Here is a 20,888-nt window from a genome sequence, read left to right on the forward strand (position 1 = left end):
TATTAATAATAAGCATTATTCACACAGATACTCAATTGTGTTTACACACAGAACTGTCACACTGAATATCCTAATATTCCAGTGTATTTTAAATGTGTATTTTACATCATATTTCTTAATCCTTTCTTTTTTTCTTACATACCCACTGCTCACTTTCAAGCTTTTTCATTTTCTCAGCAAAATACTAACTCTTGGTCATCACAGGCAGCCAAATATCAGGCCTTAACCATCTGTCAACTGGCTTGAATTCAGCAAGCATGCTCCTGTAGTTTTAGTTCTAATTGTGTTTAATGCTGCACTAATTATTTCAATGGGGAATAATTTTGTACAGTCAAAGTTGACTCATTTTATAAACTGGAAGCTCCTCAGCTATAAATTGGCAGGTCTCATCCTTCATTCCTCCTAAGCATTGTGCCAAAGGGGAATAAGTATATGGTTGCTCTGTGACTAAATGTCATGTGCTGGGCAGAAACATTGATCCTGGCTATTAATCACTCTGCAAGCCCTCCCAGTAATCAAAGGGCACAGCTGCAATGATATATGACCAATGTCAGAGCAGAAAGCCCTTTACAAGACTGCATGCCTACCAGCTGATGGCCAGTATGTACTACTGCATGCACACTAGCCAGCCCAAAGTGCCCAGGCTAATTAATCATCACCTCTAACTGTTCATTCTATCATTAAACACCTTTATTAGCTGAATTATTGGAGGATTCTTGCCCCTGTAATTACTTGGGTCTAGAAGCAAGCAACCTTCTCACCTGGATACAAAAAGCTGCCTATTACCTGTTCCGGACCAGTCTGCCCTTTCATTCTCTTCTCCATACAAGTTTGCTGACCCAGCAGTGAACTTGAGACCAAGAGAAAACTGGATGTTGTTGTGACTGATTTTGGTGAGGTTTACATGAAATAACTGATAGAAGAGCTACATAACATGAAATTGTCCAAATTTAAAAAGGTGAACTTTTAGAAATCTTCCATTTTACATGAATTTTACAAGATGAGTTAAGAAACATATTGATGGAGTAAATTATGAAGTCCAGTTATTTAAGAGCAAAGCAGATTTCAGAAGAAGTACCAAGAAAAGGTTTTGCCAGTTATAATTAAATTACTGATGTGATTTAATATATTGTCTATTTGGCACTACTTTCTACCTCAACAAAACATTCACATATTGATTATTTTTAAAAAAAGTTTTATATTCCACATTTGCTTTTGAAACCAATATCCTACCATTCCTAAAAAAAAGTTTTTAAAAGTATTCAGGATAGAACAATTAATGCTTTGGAGATCATAAAGAAATCTTTGGACAGCATTTGCTCACCCTTAATTTCGATACAATTAATATCCCTGATTGCAAAAAAGTTCTAATTCAAGTAGAAAAGCTGGAGCCACATATAAGGACATTAAAATTATTACTATATAAAAGGCCTTGAGCATAGCAACACTTTCTAATATGCTAAGATACCAGAAGACTTCAAAGTAGAGAACTATCAAGATTTTAAGTATGGTGAAATGTCTACCTTAAAGAAATACATATGAATACTACAATGACATAACCCTTGAACATCACCTTGAGACTTCAAAAATTGTCTTTTTTTTTTTTTTTTATTTCAGCATACATACAATTGCCAAGGAAATTCAATAAAATATTTCTTAAGAGGGCAAACCCCAAGAGATGAGGAGTCATGTGTTACTTCAACCAGAACTACCATGCCACATGCTTAGGAAAATGAGCACATGTTTTATGATAAGGGTTTTAATCCTATCTCCCTGCCAAAAGTGATTAGAATAGTGCTTGTTTTGGCAGCACATATACTAAAATTGGAACAATACAGAGAAGATTATCACAATCCCTGCACAAGGATGACATGCAAATTTGTGAAGCATTCTGTATTTCTGAAGACGTTAAAAATGGTCAATGCCCAAATATCCCTGAAGATTGAGAGAAAGATCAAATGAGAGGGAGGAGGTATAACTGAGAAAGTTGGACTTAACAAATGACTGCTAATACTGACTCATTAAATAGATATTTCTTTTTAGTGTCTAGTGTTTTAGAATAGCCAGAAGGAAATACCTAAAGTTGTTGATCTGTAATCTAGTAGCCTTGACCTTTGATGATTGTATAACTATATAGCATAAAAAAAGTCAATTTCCCATGTCTGTATGGATCTATTTCTGAATGTTCTGTTCTGTCCCACTAATCTATATATCTATCTCTGATGATACTACACTGTCTTTGTTAACTTACCTCTACTGTAAGTCTTAAAATTGGGTAGAGTGCAATACTAGTGATCAATAAGACGGAAGGGTAAGGGGTATAGGATGTTTGGGGTCTTTTTTCCTTTTATTTCTTTTTTCTGGAGTAATGCAAATGTTCTAAAAATGATCATGGTGATGAATACACAAATATGTGATGATACTGTGAACCACTGATCATATACTTTGGATGGATTGTATGGTGTGTGAATATATCTCAACAAAATTACATTTAAAAAGTGATTAGAAGCATATTTGGGAAAGTTTCCCCTACCTTCCTCCAGTGTAATAAACCCTCTTTTCCTCTTCAGCCTTCAGATCTGGAAGTGCCCCTTCTACAATTTGGCAACCATGAAAGGACAAAAACATCTGAACAACATGCTGCTCGGTGGATTCCTGGACCCCCAAGAATGAAGAAAAAGAAAAATGTGGGACAGAACCTGAATGAATGCAAAAAGTTGCAGAAAGTTCGCAGAAAGGGAAATAAATTTCTGGGTCAAGGTTGGAAAATGGTGCACTAAAACTATGACATGCAGCCTAGATATAACTGTCAAGAATGATAAAGGAGCAGGAAGATCAGATGAAGGCTCCCAGCAGATCCAGAATTCAGTGGTACTTTAGTTCACAGTAACACATTTTGTATAACAAGTATCTGGATAATTTTTTAAAATGAAGAAAAGAAATCTTCATGCATCATGAGACAGTAAAACCTATTACAAAATCATGTAATCAAGACTGCAAGATACAAAATTAAGTACAGTCAAATTGACGTACAGAAAAAAAACAGGAGCACCTTGATATGTCTCAGGGTTCATCAGAATTTTATGCGTCAAATGTGTTTTTTTAATTCATTAAAATAAGGCTAGTTTATTAAATGTATGTTATGAACATATAGCCCCATCCATATGAAAAATAAGGGCCAGCTAGAATACAGTACAAATTTAAATGTATAAAACAGGAACAAATAGACTAGTATACACAATATTCTATATTACTGAATAAGGAATATATTGGATAACTTTCCAAATATATGTATATTATTCTATCTACTTAGGTAACTAGCAAGTTAATTATCAATCATCTAAAGTACAGACATGGAAAGTCTCAGAGGGAAATATAGAGATATTCAACTATAATAAATTTGCTGAAAATTTACAGTGAAAGAGAATCAAAAATCAGATTTGAAGAAGAACAAACATCTTGATGAGAAAACTGTAGCTGGAGAGGTAAAACCTACAATATTTAAAGAACTTTGAGGCACTGAACAGTAAACAATTCAAACTGACAAAAAAATGTGAAAGTGCATCTACAAGTAATTCAATAACGAGCAATCCTGAATGGCCTATAAATACAAGTATTTGCATATGGGAGTACTTTTAAGGGAAATCCAAATGAAAATTGAATATCATATCTTACATGCTATAGGGAAAAGTTCTTAAGAAACACGTTAAGTATTGTTGGTTGGGATATAGTATGTTCTTTTCCTTTGTGGAAATGTATTCTTATTCTCTCTCTCTCTTTTTTTTTTTTAATCATCATTTTATTGAGATATATTCACATACCACGCAGTCGTACAAAACAAATCGTACTTTCGATTGTTTACAGTACCATTACATAGTTGTACATTCATCACCTTAAATCAATCCCTGACACCTTCATTAGCACACACACAAAAATAACAAGAATAATAATTAGAGTGAAAAAGAGCAATTGAAGTAAAAAAGAACACTGGGTACCTTTGTCTGTTTGTTTCCTTCCCCTACTTTTCTACTCATTCATCCATAAACTAGACAAAGTGGAGTGTGGTCCTTATGGCTTTCCCAATCCCATTGACACCCCTCATAAGCTACATTTTTATACAACTGTCTTCGAGATTCATGGGTTCTGGGTTGTAGTTTGATAGTTTCAGGTATCCACCACCAGCTACCCCAATTCTTTAGAACCTAAAAAGGGTTGTCTAAAGTGTGCGTAAGAGTGCCCACCAGAGCGACCTCTCGGCTCCTTTTGGAATCTCTCTGCCACTGAAGCTTATTTCATTTCCTTTCACATCCCCCTTTTGGTCAAGAAGATGTTCTCCGTCCCACGATGCCGGGTCTACATTCCTCCCCGGGAGTCATATTCCACGTTGCCAGGGAGATTCACTCCCCTGGGTGTCTGATCCCACGTAGGGGAGAGGGCAGTGATTTCACCTTTCAAGTTGGCTTAGCCAGAGAGAGAGGGCCACATCTGAGCTACAAAGTGGCATTCAGGAGGAGACTCTTAGGCACAAATATAGGGAGGCCTAGCCTCTCCTTTGCAGCAACCGTCTTCCCAAGGGTAAAACTTATGGTAGAGGGCTCAACCCATCAAACCACCAGTCCCCTATGTCTGTGGTCATGTTAGCAACCATGGAGGTGGGGTAGGCGAATACCCCGGCATTCTCCACAGGCTCCTCAAGGGGGCACTACATTATCTTTTTTTCCTTGTTTTTCTTTCTTTCTTTTTTTTTTTTTAACTTTCCCTTCTTTTTAAATCAACTGTATGAAAAAAAAACTTAAAAAGAAAACAAACATACAGTAAAAGAACATTTCAAAGAGACCATAACAAGGGAGTAAGAAAAAGACAACTAACCTAAGATAACTGCTTAACTTCCAACATGTTCCTACTTTACCCCAAGAAAGTTACATAATATAGCAACCTTTCTGTGAACTTGTTCCTACTATATCCATCAGAAATTAACAGACCATAGTTATTCCTGGGCATCCCCAGAACATTAAATAGCTTATCTGTTCTTCTTGGAATATTGTTCCCCCTTCCTTAATTGCTCTCTACTGCTAGTTCCCCTACATTCTACATTATAAACCATTTGTTTTACATTTTTCAAAGTTCACATGAGTGGTAGCATATAATATTTCTCTTTTTGTGCCTGGCTTATTTCACTCAGCATTATGTCTTCAAGGTTCATCCATGTTGTCATATGTTTCACGAGATCGTACCTTCTTACTGCCGCGTAGTATTCCATCGTGGGTATATACCACATTTTATTTATCCACTCATCTGTTGAAGGACATTTGGGTTGTTTCCATCTCTTGGCAATTGTGAATAATGCTGCTATGAACACTGGCGTGCAGATATCTGTTCGTGTCACTGCTTTCCGATCTTCCGGGTATATACCGAGAAGTGCAATCGCTGGATCGAATGGTAGCTCTATATCTAGTTTTCTAAGGAACTGCCAGACTGACTTCCAGAGTGGCTGTACCATTATACAGTCCCACCAACAATGAATAAGAGTTCCAATTTCTCCACATCCCCTCCAGCATTTGTAGTTTCCTGTTTGTTTAATGGCAGCCATTCTAACCGGTGTTAGATGGTATCTCATTGTGGTCTTAATTTGCATCTCTCTAATAGCTAGTGAAGCTGAACATTTTTTCATGTGTTTCTTGGCCATTTGTATTTCCTCTTCAGAGAACTGTCTTTTCATATCTTTTGCCCATTTTATAATTGGGCTGTCTGTACTATTGTCATTGAGTTGTAGGATTTCTTTGTATATGTAAGATATCAGTCTTTTGTCAGATACATGGTTTCCAAAATTTTTTTCCCATTGAGATGGCTGCCTCTTTACCTTTTTGAGAAATTCCTTTGAGGTGCAGAAACTTCTAACCTTGAGGAGTTCCCATTTATCTATTTTCCCTTTTGTTGCTTGTGCTTTGGGTGTAAAGTCTAGGAAGTGGCCGCCTAATACAAGGTCTTGAAGATGTTTTCCTACATTATCTTCTAGGACTTTTACGGTACTTTCTTTTATATTGAGATCTTTGGTCCATTTGGAGTTAATTTTTGTGTAGGGGGTGAGGTAGGGGTCCTCTTTCATTCTTTTGGATATGGATATCCAACTCTCCCAGCCCCATTTGTTGAAAAGACCATTATGACTCAGTTCAGTGACTTTGGGGGCCTTATCAAAGATCAGTCGGCCATAGATCTGACGGTCTATCTCTGAATTCTCAATTCGATTCCATTGATCTATATGTCTATCTTTGTGCCAGTACCATGCTGTTTTGGCAACTGTGGCTTTATAATAAGCTTCAAAGTCAGGGAGTGTAAGTCCTCCCACTTCATTTTTCTTTTTTAGAGTGTCTTTAGCAATTCGAGGCATCTTCCCTTTCCAAATAAATTTGATAACTAGCTTTTCCAAGTCTGCAAAGTAGGTTGTTGGAATTTTGATTGGGATTGCATTGAATCTGTAGATGAGTTTGGGTAGAATTGACATCTTAATGACATTTAGCCTTCCTATCCATGAACATGGAATATTTTTCCATCTTTTAAGGTCCCCTTCTATTTCTTTTAGTAGAGTTATGTAGTTTTCTTTGTATAGGTCTTTTACATCTTTGGTTAAGTTTATTCCTAGGTACTTGATTTTTTTAGTTGCTATTGAAAATGGTATCTTTTTCTTGAGTGTCTCTTCAGTTTGTTCATTTCTAGCATATAGAAACATTACTGACTTATGTGCATTAATCTTGTATCCCGCTACTTTGCTAAATTTGTTTATTAGCTCTAGTAGCTATATCGTCAATTTCTCAGGGTTTTCTAGATATAAGATCATATCGTCTGCAAACAATGACAGTTTTACTTCTTCTTTTCCAATTTGGATGCCTTTTATTTCTTTGTCTTGCCGGATTGCCCTGGCTAGCACTTCCAGCACAATGTTGAATAACAGTGGTGACAGCGGGCATCCTTGTCTTGTTCCTGATCTTAGAGGGAAGGCTTTCAGTCTCTCACCATTGAGTACTATGCTGGCTGTGGGTTTTTCATATATGCTCTTTATCATGTTGGGGAAGTTTCCTTCAATTCCTACCTTTTGAAGTGTTTTTATCAAAAACGGATGTTGGATTTTGTCAAATGCTTTTTCAGCATCTATTGAGATGATCAATTGATTTTTCCCTTTCGAGTTTTTAATGTGTTGTAATACATTGATTGTTTTTCTTATGTTGAACCATCCTTGCATGCCTGGAATGAACCCCACTTGGTCATGGTGTATGATTTTTTTAATGTGTCTTTGGATTCGATTTGCAAGTATTTTGTTGAGGATTTTTGCATCTATATTCATTAGGGAGATTGGCCGGTAGTTTTCCTTTTTTGTAGCATCTTTGCCTGGTTTTGCTATTAGATTGATGTTAGCTTCATAAAATGAGTTAGGTAGTGTTCCATTTTCTTCAATGTTTTGAAAGAGTTTGAGTAAGATTGGTGTCAGTTCTTTCTGGAAAGTTTGGTAGAATTCCCCTGTGAAGCCATCTGGCCCTGGGCATTTATCTGTGGGAAGATTTTTGATGACTGATTGGATCTCTTTGCTTGTGATGGGTTGGTTCAGGTCTTCTATTTCTTCTCTGGTCAGTCTAGGTTGTTCATATGTTTCCAGGAAATTGTCCATTTCTTCTACATTGTCCAGTTTGTTGCCATACAGTTGTTCATAATATCCTCTTATAATTTTTTTAATTAATTCAGGATCTGCAGTTATGTCACCTTTTTCATTCATTATTTTGTTTATATGGGTCTTCTCTCTTTTTGATTTTGTCAGTCTAGCTAGGGGCTTGTCAATCTTGTTGATCTTCTCAAAGAACCAACTTTTGGTGATATTTATCCTCTCTATTGTTTTTTTGTTCTCTATGTCATTTATTTCTGCTTTAATCCTTGTTATTTCTTTTCTTCTACTTGGTTTAGGATTGGTTTGCTGTTCATTTTCTAGCTTCTTCAGTTGATCCATTAGTTCTTTGATTTTGGCTCTTTCTTCCTTTTTAATATATGCGTTCAGTGCTATAAATTTCCCCCTTAGCACTGCTTTTGCTGCATCCCATAGGTTTTGGTATGTTGTGTTCTCATTTTCATTCGTCTCTATATATTTAGCAATTTCTCTTGCTATTTCTTCTTTAACCCACTGATTGTTTAGGAGTGTGTTGTTTAACCTCCAGGTATTTGTGAATTTTCTAAGTCTCTGATGGTTATTGACTTCTAATTGTATTCCATTGTGGTCAGAGAATGTGCTTTGAATAATTTCAATCTTTTTAAATTTATTGAGGCTTGTTTTATGTCCCAGCATATGATCTATTCTGGAGAAAGTTCCGTGAGCACTAGAAAAGTATGTGTATCCTGGTGATTTGGGATGTAATGTCCTGTATATGCCTGTTAAATCTAATTCATTTATCAGATTGTTTAGGTTTTCAATTTCCTTATTGGTCTTCTGTCTGGTTGATCTATCTATAGGAGAGAGTGATGTGTTGAAGTCTCCCACAATTATTGTGGAAACATCAATTGCTTCCTTTAGTTTTGCCAGTGTTTCTCTCATGTATTTTGTGGCACCTTGATTGGGTGCATAGACATTTACGATTGTTATTTCTTCTTGCTGAATTGCCCCTTTTATTAGTATGTAGTGGCCTTCTTTGTCTCTCAAAACATCCCTGCATTTGAAGTCTATTTTATCTGAGATTAATATTGCTACACCTGCTTTGTTTTGGCTGTAGCTTGCATGAAATATTTTTTTCCATCCTTTCACTTTCAGTTTCTTTGTGTCCCTGTGTCTAACATGAGTCTCTTGTATGCAACATATTGATGGTTCATTTTTTTTGATCCATTCTGCAAATCTATATCTTTTAATTGGGGAGTTTAATCCATTTACATTCAACGTTATAACCGTGAAGGCATTTCTTGAATCGGCCATCTTATCCTTTGGTTTATGTTTGCCATATTTTTCCCCTCTCTCTATTAATATCCTTTATTGTACCCATACCAAACCTCTTTAGTACTGAACCTTTCTCCAAGTCTCTCTGTCCTGTCTTTGTTTCTCTGTCTGTAGGGCTCCCTTTAGTATCTCCAGTAGGGCAGGTCTCTTGTTAGCAAATTCTCTCAGCATTTGTTTGTCTGTGAAAAATTTAAGCTCTCCCTCAAATTTGAAGGAGAGCTTTGCTGGATAAAGTATTCTTGGCTGGAAATTTTTCTCACTCAGAATTTTAAATATATCATGCCACTGCCTTCTCGCCTCCATGGTGGCTGCTGAGTAGTCACTACTTAGTCTTATGCTGTTTCCTTTGTATGTGGTGAATTGCTTTTCTCTTGCTGCTTTCAGAACTTGCTCCTTCTCTTCTGTGTTTGACAGTGTGATCAGTATATGTCTCGGAGTGGGTTTATTTGGATTTATTCTATTTGGAGTTCGCTGAGCATTTATGATTTGTGTATTTATGTTGTTTAGAAGATTTGGGAAGTTTTCCCCAACAATTTCTTTGAATACTCTTCCTAGACCTTTACCCTTTTCTTCCCCTTCTGGGACACCAATGAGTCTTATATTCGGACGTTTCATATTATCTATCATATCCCTGAGGTCCATTTCGATTTTTTCAATTTTTTTCCCCATTCTTTCTTTTATGCTTTCATTTTCCCTTCTGTCATCTTCCAGGTCACTGATTCGTTGTTCAACTTCCTCTAGTCTTGTACTATGAGTGTCCAGAATCTTTTTAATTTGGTCAACAGTTTCTTTAATTTCCATAAGATCATCCATTTTTTTATTTAGTCTTGCAATGTCTTCTTTATGCTCTTCTAGAGTCTTCTTGATTTCCTTTATATCCCTTACTATGGTCTCATTGTTCATCTTTAGTTCTTTGAATAGCTGCTCTAGGTGCTGTGTCTCTTCTGGTCTTTTGATTTGGGTGCTTGGGCTTGGGTTATCCATATCATCTGGTTTTTTCATATGCTTTATAATTTTCTGTTGTTTTTGGCCTCGTGGCATTTGCTGAACTTGATAGGGTTCTTTTAGGGTTTGTAGACCTATTGAAGTCCTTATCTCTAATTTATCAGATCTACAGCTTCGTGGAGTACACTTTCTCTAACTAACCAGCAGGTGGCGTCCACGAGCCACCTGTTCTCCACAAGCCAGTTCTCCCCTGCTTAGCCTTTTTGGTGAGTGAGGGAGTGAGTCTTGTGGGGCCCAATTGGTGTACCAAGCTTGTGTGTGTAGTTGGTGTTGCCTGCCCTGTATGTGGGGCGTGTTTCTGGGCAGTCAGGGAGGGGGGGTGGCCCTAACAATCAAATCTCCCTGGTGATCCTAGAGTTTTAAAGCTGCTGCAATAGTCTAATCCTTCAGTTCAGTCCTGCCACAGTTTGTCTCTGCCACTGACCCACAAGTCCTTGGTATTGGCGTATGGCTCCCGAGACTTGCAAGTGGGCCCCTCTTCCAGGCCGTGCACTCCGGGTCCTCTGTTGAGGGATGACTGTGCTATGTCACAGGTGAGTGCCGTCCCCCCAGGGCAGTTCTGGGCTGCTGGGCTGTGTAGGGAGGCTCCCAGTCTGCTCAAATGATGGCTGAATGGGGCTTTGTTAATTCACACTGCTCCACCTTCCCAACTCTGGGACAATCAGCTGAGGTTGCAGGGAAGGCTAATGTCCACGCCCAGTTTTGTGGTGTGTGCCTGTTATTTGAAGCACTTCCGTCACACTGGGTTGTCTGGGGCAGCTCTGGGCTATGGGGCTGGCGATGGGCAGGAGTGTTTCCTGTCCACCAGGATGGTGGCTGTGAGCGGACACCCCCCTTTTCTTGGGAAGTTGTGGTGTTTAGTGAATTTTCTCAGCCACTGGATTATTGCCTTTTGTCTCAGAGCTCTCTTAGTTCTGCTCTTGACTTGAGGTGCCCAAATTGAAAGTCTTTGAAGCTTTCTGTATTGGGCTTCTTAGAGTAATTGTTTTAGAAAAAGAAAAAAGGATTAAAAAAAAAAAGGGCCCTCCTCAGAGATCTAATGGGTTATTGAAATGCTAAGAGACAAAGCAACCAGGGCCATTAAGGAAAGGTCCACAGGGCAGAGAGATCAGCTTTTCTTTGGGATTTGCATATGCGCCTTAGGGCCTGAGCTCCGCCCTTCCCCTTTCTGTGTTCACCAGAAACCCAAAAATCCTCTGCTTTTATTTTGGAGTTTTTCGTGTTGTTTTTTTTTTTCTATGCCTGTCTCCTCTCTGCTGGGCTGGCTGCTCTCAGATTCTCTGGTGTCTGGTCTCAGTCTATCTATGGTTGGAGTCTGGATCAGTAGAATGAGTTTCCGATAAGAGCAGCCACTGCAGTTCTCCCTTCTCCTTCCCGGAGCTGACAGCCCCTCCTCCCACGGGACTGAGACTGGCAGGGAGGGGCGCGGGTCCCCTGGCCGCAAAAACTTACAGATTTCGCTGATCTCAGCAGTTCGACATTTTCATGAGTGTTGTATGAAGTATGCCCAAAGTCAGATTGCTCTGTGGTGTCCAGTCCACGCAGTTCCTGGCTTTCTACCTACTTTCCTGGAGGAGTAACTAAAACATACAGCTCACCAGTCTGCCATCTTGCCCCGCCTCTGCTGTATTCTTATTTAACATTCTCAAAAGTGATCTGGCAGTACCCATTAAGAAAAAAGTCAAAATACACATACTATTCAACTAAGTGATCCAACAATTCGGTTTCCCCATATCAGAAGCAGAAAATATGTATGAGTAGTTAGTATATCAATATTTAATGGCATAAGTTAAAAAGTAACTTGAATGCCCAACACATAATTTAGTTGAATAAATTACAATATATTCATGTCATATAATATTTCATGACAATCAAAAGGGTTAATTAGATATTGCTATTACAGTTTTCCATAAGTTATCCATACTTATAAAGTAAAATTTGAGTAAGTGCATTCTATCCCATTTTTAATATATATTCTATTTTATTAACTTTTAAAACTAGTTACACAATCTTGACCCTAATAACATATGTCAACTACAAAATATGAGTATGGTGACAGGTATGAAAGAATTCACAAGTTAGCCCATACTAGTTAGCTTGAGAGAGGCTTTTGAGAATATGTACAGAATAGAGAAAGAAAATAAAATCAATATAAATATTCTGTGTAAAAATCAGTAAGTACAGAACTTCATATCATTCATGTATGCCTGTACATTTGATATATAAATAATTTTATGACATTAAGACTAAAAAAGAAATGTCCATTGTTTTTGTCAGAATATTTTTACTTTCTACCTTTTATCTTTTTTGTTGTTTTTCATTAAATAAAGAAAATATCACAATATAAAAAAAGTGATTAGAATACACTGAGTTCAATACAAAATTTTTTAAAACTAGAATGATTTTAATAACTTTTAGAACCATGGACCAAACAAATCTAGTAACTTAAAAAAAAAAAAAAACCTCACCTAATAAGCACATAGATGTTATATTTTGGCTGTTTCCATTTTTTAATTCTTAGGAGCCAAGGATTAAATAAAGATAAATAGGTAGTGGAATCAGAAGGCAGTACAATCATTACGTACTACTAGAAGGACTAAAATGAAAAGACCAACAATAACAAGCGCTAGTAAGGATGTAAACTAAATGTTACTCTTATTGCTAGTGGAAGGCAAAATGGTATTGCCACTCTGGAAAACAGTTTGGGAGTTTCTTATAAAGTCAGACATACACTTATCATATAACCCAGCAATCCAATGCCAAAGAGAAATGAGAACATATGCCCTTATGAAGTCCTGTACACAAACATTTATTGCAGTTTTACTGAACAATAAAAAGGAATGAACTACAGACACATGCACAACATAGATACATCTTAAAAGCATTATGCTATGTGTAAGAAATTAGACATATCTGGCTACATACTATATGATTTCATTTATATGACCTTCAGGAAAAGGCAAAAATTTGATTAGTAGTTACCAGGGACTTTTCCACAAAGGAAAAGAACACACTATATCCCAACCAACAATACTTAACATGTTTCTTAAGAACTTTTCCCTATAGCATGTAAGATATGATATTCAATTAGGGGCAGAAATTAGATTGGTGGTTGCCAGGGACTGGGAATGAAGTTAGGAGATTGACTGCAAAGGGAACGAGGGAACTTTTTGGGGTGATGAAAATGTTCCATATCTTGATTGTGGTAATGGTAACTCAGCTTCTCACATCTGGCAAAACTCATCAAACTATACACTTAAAAGGATGGATTTTAGTGTGAGGAAATTATACCTCAATAAATCTGACTTTAAAACAAAAAAAGGGAATAAAGTGGGAAAATGTGAAGTATTTTTTAAAATCTCCCCAGTCCCAATAAACACTAGTCAATTAACCATATAAAAAATTAATGTAGTTACTTATGAGAACAAATCCAAAATCCTTTATAGTAGGTGAACTAAATTCCTGGTCAGGTAAAAAGAGAATGAAAGTAATAATTCTGAACTTTATAAAAGAACATGATATGACTTCCAGGGATGCAAGTCTCCCTGGCAATGTGGGACATGACTCCCATGGATGAGCCCAGCTCTGGCATCACGGGATTGACAATGCCTTCTTGACCAGAAGGGGGAAAAGAAATGAAACAAAATGAGGTTTCAGTGGCTAAGAGATTTCAAATAGAGTGAGAGGTCATTCTGGATGGTACTCGTATGCAAGCTTCAGCCAGATATTGCAAATCACCACAGTATATGCCAAGCCCCAACCAACAGTATTCCTGAAAACCCTAAAGAATACCCAGGACTCTACCTAAGACTCTATAAAAGTTTTACTTAAGTTTATTTTTTCAGAAACTTAAAACCTCCAAATTGTTCCTATTCCAGACAAGCCCTAAAACCCATAGGTACCAGTCTCTCCAAGAACAACAACCAGTTGCATTCTCCTACCCCATAATGTTGACACCCCTCATCAGCATGAAGAAGTTAGAAGGGTCATTGCCCAAATATCCCTGAAGATTGAAAGAACGATCAAATGAGATGGAGGAGTTGTAACTGAGAAGTTAGGATTTAACACATGATTTTGACTTCTGAATCATTATATAGATATTTCTTTTTAGTATCTAGTGTATTAGAACAGCCAGAAGTGAAATTGTTGAACTTTAATCCATACAATCCTTTGAAATTTGCTCTATAACTACTTGTTAAACTGTACTTTGAAATTTATCACTTTTCTGCATGTTACATTTCACAATAAAAAAAATGTTTTAAAAAAAAAGAACATGATAGTAGAGGAATCTTACTCTTCAAAGTGTTTGTACCATTCTACTGTACAGTCTGTCTACATTTCCACCTCCCCTCACAAGGCTCTGAGAAGGAAGGTGTCATATCTATCTTTATATTATAAGCACTGTTGGATACAGTGGGTATCTAACAAATGTTTGTTGGAAAAGAAAGGGAGGGAAAGAGGGAGAAATGTTGGTTTGCGATGAGGCATATCTCAAGAGATCAAATTTAGTTGACTAATTCCTATAGAAGTCACAAACATTTATTTTGGAATCAGACCTTTATAACCTAAATGCATTAATTGTTTAGTCTCATGAACTAAAACACGTTTTATCTGAAAAATAAAAATAAGACTTTTGTCTACACTTTAGGAACCATCAATTCTGATCTGATATAAATGGAAAACTATGAAACAGCAAAATACCTTAACAGGGAGATTACTTTTCTTAACATTTTATCATTCATAGAGTTGCAAAAATTATCTGATATAAATTATCTAATCTGAAGATAAGAGTGAGTGAACTACTCTAAGATCTACAGAAACAAGGCACTTTAGTTCAATTAAATGATTTCCCTGCAGGCAATGTCTTTTCAATCTAAGCTAATGACATCATTTAAGGAGGATGGTCCATTTAACTAAAAGGTTCTTTTACAAGGCAGACAGACAGAAGGCAATCTAAGGACGTTTGCAAGGACTTCCCATATTTCAAAATTATAATAGTGAAATGCCTACATAAAATTCTTAAAGTTAGATATTAATCAATATGTTGCAGAAATAACTCCATGAGAAAGAATGTAATAAAGCACGTAAGATTTCCCCGTTATTTTTTCCTTTTAAAAAACCAATTCTTTCCTAATGGCAATTACACTACTGCAGACTAGCAATGACATAGTTTGTTAGAAATCAGAACCTTATTTCTGAGTTGTTAAACTTCTTCACCTACCTGCTGTTTCTAAGATAACCTCAAGTCCTAGAGGCTTACTTTTACTGACTTCCAATTTCTGCATGTGAAGTAGGCAAAAGCACATTTGCCAACCTTAATCTTAACCAAACTAGGTTGACCAGAATTAAGCTGTTAATTCTCCAAGATGAGAAAAAGTTTCAGGAATTCTCCATAGGGTTCCTTCCTTAACCCTGTGCCCTAGAATCAGAAATTGAAAGTCTTAAGTGGACTCTCCTTACATAAAGTTTCTTCCATCTCAGTACCCAGACAAGAGAAGCTACCATGCCACCATAGCTCTGGGGAAAGAGGGGGATGACTCTTAAATCATACAGTAAATGAAATCACACCAAGTTCTCTGGAAAAGGTTTAATTTTCATAACTCTGAGTTTAAACAGAAAGCTACTGTGTGTGTCCTGCCAAGGAAGCTAGACCAGTAAGGATAAGAAAGAAAGTCTTAACCCCAAATGAGAGGCATACAATCTAAGTTATAGAACCAATTCTGCCACTAACAGGCTGTGTGACCTTGGACGAGTCACTTAACACATTAGGACTTCAGTTACTTCATCGTAAAGATAATCTCTGAGACCACTTTCCACCCTCAATGCTTCCTTCACATACCAGAAAAAAAAAGACATTTTTAAAGCAGATGAATGAAACATAAAGCTATTATTAAAAGAGTCAAATTTTACATTTCTAATATTGACAGACTCTTTAAAGCAACAAGACCCAGACTTTACAAAGAATTTGCCTAGCTGTCAGGAAATGTGCCTGCCTTAGGATATTAGAGCTCAAAAGAAACAAAGACTAGAGGAAGGGATTGGTTAAGTTTCTATTTGCTATAATAGCTGAAACAGCTTCAGCCAATCCTTTTATTTGCAATGGTCGTAACAAGTAAAAACCAAAGAAGAAAATTCCCTAAAGTCATCTGGTTCTTGTGAATAACCTAGTTGCTATCCCCAACAGAAGCCCAGTTTTTAAAAGTTGACTCATTTTTTTCGGAAATGGCATAATGCATGTTCTTTTATATTTTTTAGTATGGGATGTTAGTAAAATTTGAATTTTCTTCTACAGAAATTTCAAAGTCAAAAATACAATATATCTTCCCCAAATCAGTGTAATTTCATACCAAATAAGAATGCCTGTGCATGCACAGGCTAATTTACTAAAAAAAGTCTTTTAACTGATTTGCTACTTAATGATATTAAAGAATTACTGCTAAATTTTTTAGATGGCATAATGGTATTACGGGGTTTATTCCTTTAAGAAGCCTTATCTTTTAAAGAAACATGCTGAAATATTTATGGATGAGATTTTTCTCTGAAATTTGCTCCATAATACTAGGAATAAGGAAAAGTCAGCAGAGAAATAGAAAAAACAAGGTTGGTCATAAATTGATAAATGTTTGAGGCAAGATTAATGAGATTTTAATATTCAGAAAAAGTCCTAACAGTATTTAAGATAAGAGCCATGGAAATTTAAGATTACTCTTGCTACACAGTATTTGTTTATACAATCAAATTCCTCCATCTTTGAAACATGGGCCATATTCCTTATCACTTGTGATACATACGCTTCAGTTATTATATACAACCAATGAGGAAGAATTTAAAAGATTCAGATGTTGGTCCATTCCAGTAAATGATTTATTCCTCTGATAAATATCCTAATATTAAGTCTTACCACTTTTTCCCACCAGAAAGCTCTAGTGGCTTTTTAATAAAACCAAATTATCTAAGTATTAAATATTTTACTTTTATCTTAGAGATCACAGAATGGATAAACTCATTAGTGGGTTTTTGAATTTTTCCTCTTACTGTTAAGCACCTCCTTTTGAGAATTTTAAAGCAGTGAGTTTAAATCAACCAGGATTTATTAGCAAGGCATGATTCTCAGTACTGCGAGTGAAATAAAATTTTAGTCACCGCAAATCCCTTTTGGAAAAAGATGAAGTATAAACAAGAATGTGTCATTTAAGCCCCATGTTATGTTTGGATTTACTGAGCAACAACCTCATGATCAAGAAGAAATGGTCTTACAGAAAGATGGGTGGAAATAGACACCTACCGAATACAATTTGAAAAAATTAGGAAGTTTCTTAACTCTTAAAAAAAATCTCTGCCCCTGTCTGGTGGCTCATACCTAATACATCATTGGTGGATAACTGTTTGGTGTTATTAAGGAATGGCTCCTTGTTAAATCCAAATAGCAATATGTCAATCATATCTTTTACCACTTTACCATGAGCAGGGCACAAACTATCTGGAAGAATCAGACATATAATAGGTTAAGAGTTGGTGGAAGAAGGGTAAAAGAAAGGTCTGGAGGGAGGAAAAGAAAACAGGATATCTTCATCTATTAAATAAAAGTATTAGACTAGATTGCCTTTCAAAATCTAAGATTCTACAATTTTTAAAAATAATACAAATGTTAATCTAAAAAGAAATATTTACAATCGACATGATGTTTTAAAATCTTTAACATATAGCAGATGTTTAATAAAGAAAAAGAACATGCCAATTTAAAAAATGGGAAATATATGAAAAGGCAATACATAAAAAAATACAAATAACGAAAGTGAAAAATTCACCTTCATTAGTAATAAAAGAAATGCAAAATAAAACTGCAATGAAAAACCATTTTTGGCAAATATTTTAAAAATCAACAACAACCAGGGTATAGAAAAACACGATGTCATGGAAAGATGTTTCCAACATATAATATGAAAAAATCAGATAAAAGAATATATGGAATATGAAGTCATATGCACCAAAAACATCCTCTAGACAGATATATTTTATTTAACATAAAATATAAAATTTTTAGCAAGGGTTATTTCTGTTACCAAAGACATTTTCTTCTTTATGCTTATCAGTTGTGGTGGTATAAAATATGTTAGTAAATTCCTTGACATTCCTCCCTTCAAAAAGTAGAGCCTAATCCCACGCCCCATGAATGTGGGTCAATTCAGTGTTTTGCTTCAAATGTATAGAATATGGCTGAAGTGATACTATGTGACTTCCAAGACTAGGTATTAAAAAGGATATAGCTAGGAACTCTGTATTTTACGCATGATATTTCTGTAAACCTACAACCTCTCTAATAACATTTTTTTTTAAGGATATAGCTTCTATTTGGCTCTTTCCTGGATCACTCGTTCTGGCAGAAGGTGGCCACTATGTCATGAGGACACTCAAGTAGCCAGTGGAAAAACCCACATGAGGTGTCCTGACAATAGTCAGCACTAGATTAATGAGTCACCTTGAAAGTGGATTCTCCACCTCCAGTCAAGCCTTCAGATGATTCCAACCCCATCTAACATCTTGACTGCAATCTCATAAGAGACTCCAAGCCAAAACCACACCACTAAATTGTTCCCAAATTCCTGATGCACAGAAAATGTGAGAATAATAAATTCTTATTTTTTAAAAATAAATAAATAAAAACACAAAAATAAAAAAATAATAAATAAGATTTTGGGTGATTCCTTACACAGCAATAGATAACTAATACATCTGTAGAGAGTGGTGGTTAAAAGTGTAGGCTCTAGAATAAGACAACTTGGGTTTAAATCCTGATGCCAATACTTACTAACCATGTGATCTAGCATCTCTATACCTCAACTTCTTTATGTATAAAATGGATATAATAAACCACGTCTAACAGCATGTAAGGATTAAATTAGAATCTATAGAAGGCACTTAGCCCTCTGCCTAGCACATAGTAAGTGCTCAATAAATATCAATAGCAAAATGACCATGTTTGCTTCTGATATCTGAAAAATAAATGTTACTTTTTATAGCAATGACAGGCAAACATCATCTCATATGTATCAATTTATACAATCACTAAAAGGGATGAAGGGTGATTGCAATAATTACAACCAGAGGATTTCTGTCTACAAAGAGTTATGAAAGAACAATGTCTTGAGCACAGTCTTTCAGAGAGTGTGCCAGTTTGAATGTATTGTGTTCCCCATACGCCATTATCTTTGATGTAGTCTTGTGGGGCAGAAGTTTTTGTGCTGATTAGATTTGCTTGGAATGTGCCCCACCCAGCTGTGAGTGATGACTCTAATGAGATATTCCCATGGAGGCATGGCCCCACACATTCACAGTGGGACTTGATCAGTGGAGCCATATAAATAAGCTGACTCAAAGAGAAGGAACTCAGTGCAGCTGTGAGTGATGTTTTGAAGAGGAGCAAGCTTGCTAGAGAGAAACGTCCTGGGAGAAAGCCATTTTGAAACCAGAACTTTGGAGCAGACACCAGCCACGTGCCTTCCCAGCTAACAGAGGTTTTCCGGATGCCATTGGCCATCCTCCAGTGAAGCATTAGCAAACTAGAACAGAGAGGAATCAGACTCAATAAAAAATATTTATGGCCTAATGGTAAAATTAGAAAAAAAAATGAGCAAGCATATTTAGAGAAAAATTAAAATGAATTTATTTTTTTATTTCCTATCGGAAATAATAATACTTAGGTAATGTGGGATGATTATAAAAGTCTAAAAATCTCATATTTGGAAGAGCTGGGTTATTGTAGGTTTCTGAACAGAGGTCCAAATGGCACACTTGAGGAATATAATTGCTGCTGCAAAATATCGGACAAATTAGAAGAGAAGGAAGTGGAGGAAGGCAGGTGAGTTAGAGACGGTAACAGCAGTTCAACTACAAGATACTAAGGCCTGGGCCAAGATTAAAGAAAAGAATCGAAAGGGTAGATCCAAAATATTATTCTAGAAAAAGAAATGGCACATTGACAACAGACCGGATATTGCAACAACTTTAGATTTTGTATATGTTTGATTAAAGTCAATCCAAAAGACATCCATCCATTCTCTATTTATCGAGCTAGATAGGCAGTATAACACATGACCACTGTACTAGAAGCTCCTAGAATTAGATTACCTTCCAGTTCTGAAACTGATAATTGATAAAGTGATTCCCAAACTTGGCCGCAAATTAGAATCACTTCAGAAGCTTTTAAAAGTTCCAGTGCCAAGATCACCTCCATACCAAGTAAATGAATAGCTGGAAGTGGGGATCAAACATTGATATCTTTTAAAGATTCCCCAGGTAACTCCAATGTACTAAAATTCTGAAAACCAAAGAATTAAACTGTAAGCCAAGAGACCATTTAGAAAGCTATTGCAATGGCCTGGATGAGAGATGATAGTATTTTAGAATAGGGTGGTACCAGTGGAGGAGGTAAAAAGTATTAAGAATATTCTAGAACAGGCAAAACTAATCTATTAAGAAAAAAAAATCAGAAAAGTGGTAGGCTCAGCTGGGTGGCAGACTGAGCACTAACTGGGAAAAACTACAAGGGAATTTTCTGGGGCAAAAGAAATATTCTATATCTTGATGGGGGTGTGGATTGCATGAATGTATGCATTTGTCAAAACTCACTGAATTGTACAGTTAGGATTTATGCATTTCACTGGATGTAAAATCCTCCCCCCCAAAAAAAGAACTAAACAAATATTGAGCTCTAGGCATAAATTCGCTTCACAGTTTTATTGTTTAGCAATTCTGAAAATTTGAACTATAGGCTTGAGCAAATGAGTAAGTATATTCAAAATAATGGAAGCAAGGTTTTTCACTATTGGAGAAGGGAATTACAAATACAGAAAGAAAGAAGAATAGAATATAGCCTGTGGTGCTGGACTGGAATTAGTGTTATCAAAATTAATGAATG

General features: G+C 36.2%; 1 protein-coding gene and 1 non-coding gene across 2 annotated transcripts in view; one reads left to right on the forward strand and one right to left on the reverse strand.

Moving 5' to 3' along the window:
• SKAP2 (src kinase associated phosphoprotein 2) overlaps positions 1-20,888 on the reverse strand; it is a 220,453-nt gene that overhangs the window by 142,198 nt on the left and 57,367 nt on the right. The window lies entirely within an intron of this gene.
• On the forward strand, positions 1,795-1,901 carry LOC119535644. Its single transcript, XR_005217256.1, has one exon. It is a non-coding gene; the product is annotated as a U6 spliceosomal RNA (small nuclear RNA).

This window comes from Choloepus didactylus, chromosome 5, assembly GCF_015220235.1.
Source record: "Choloepus didactylus isolate mChoDid1 chromosome 5, mChoDid1.pri, whole genome shotgun sequence".
Lineage (NCBI taxonomy): Eukaryota > Metazoa > Chordata > Mammalia > Pilosa > Megalonychidae > Choloepus > Choloepus didactylus.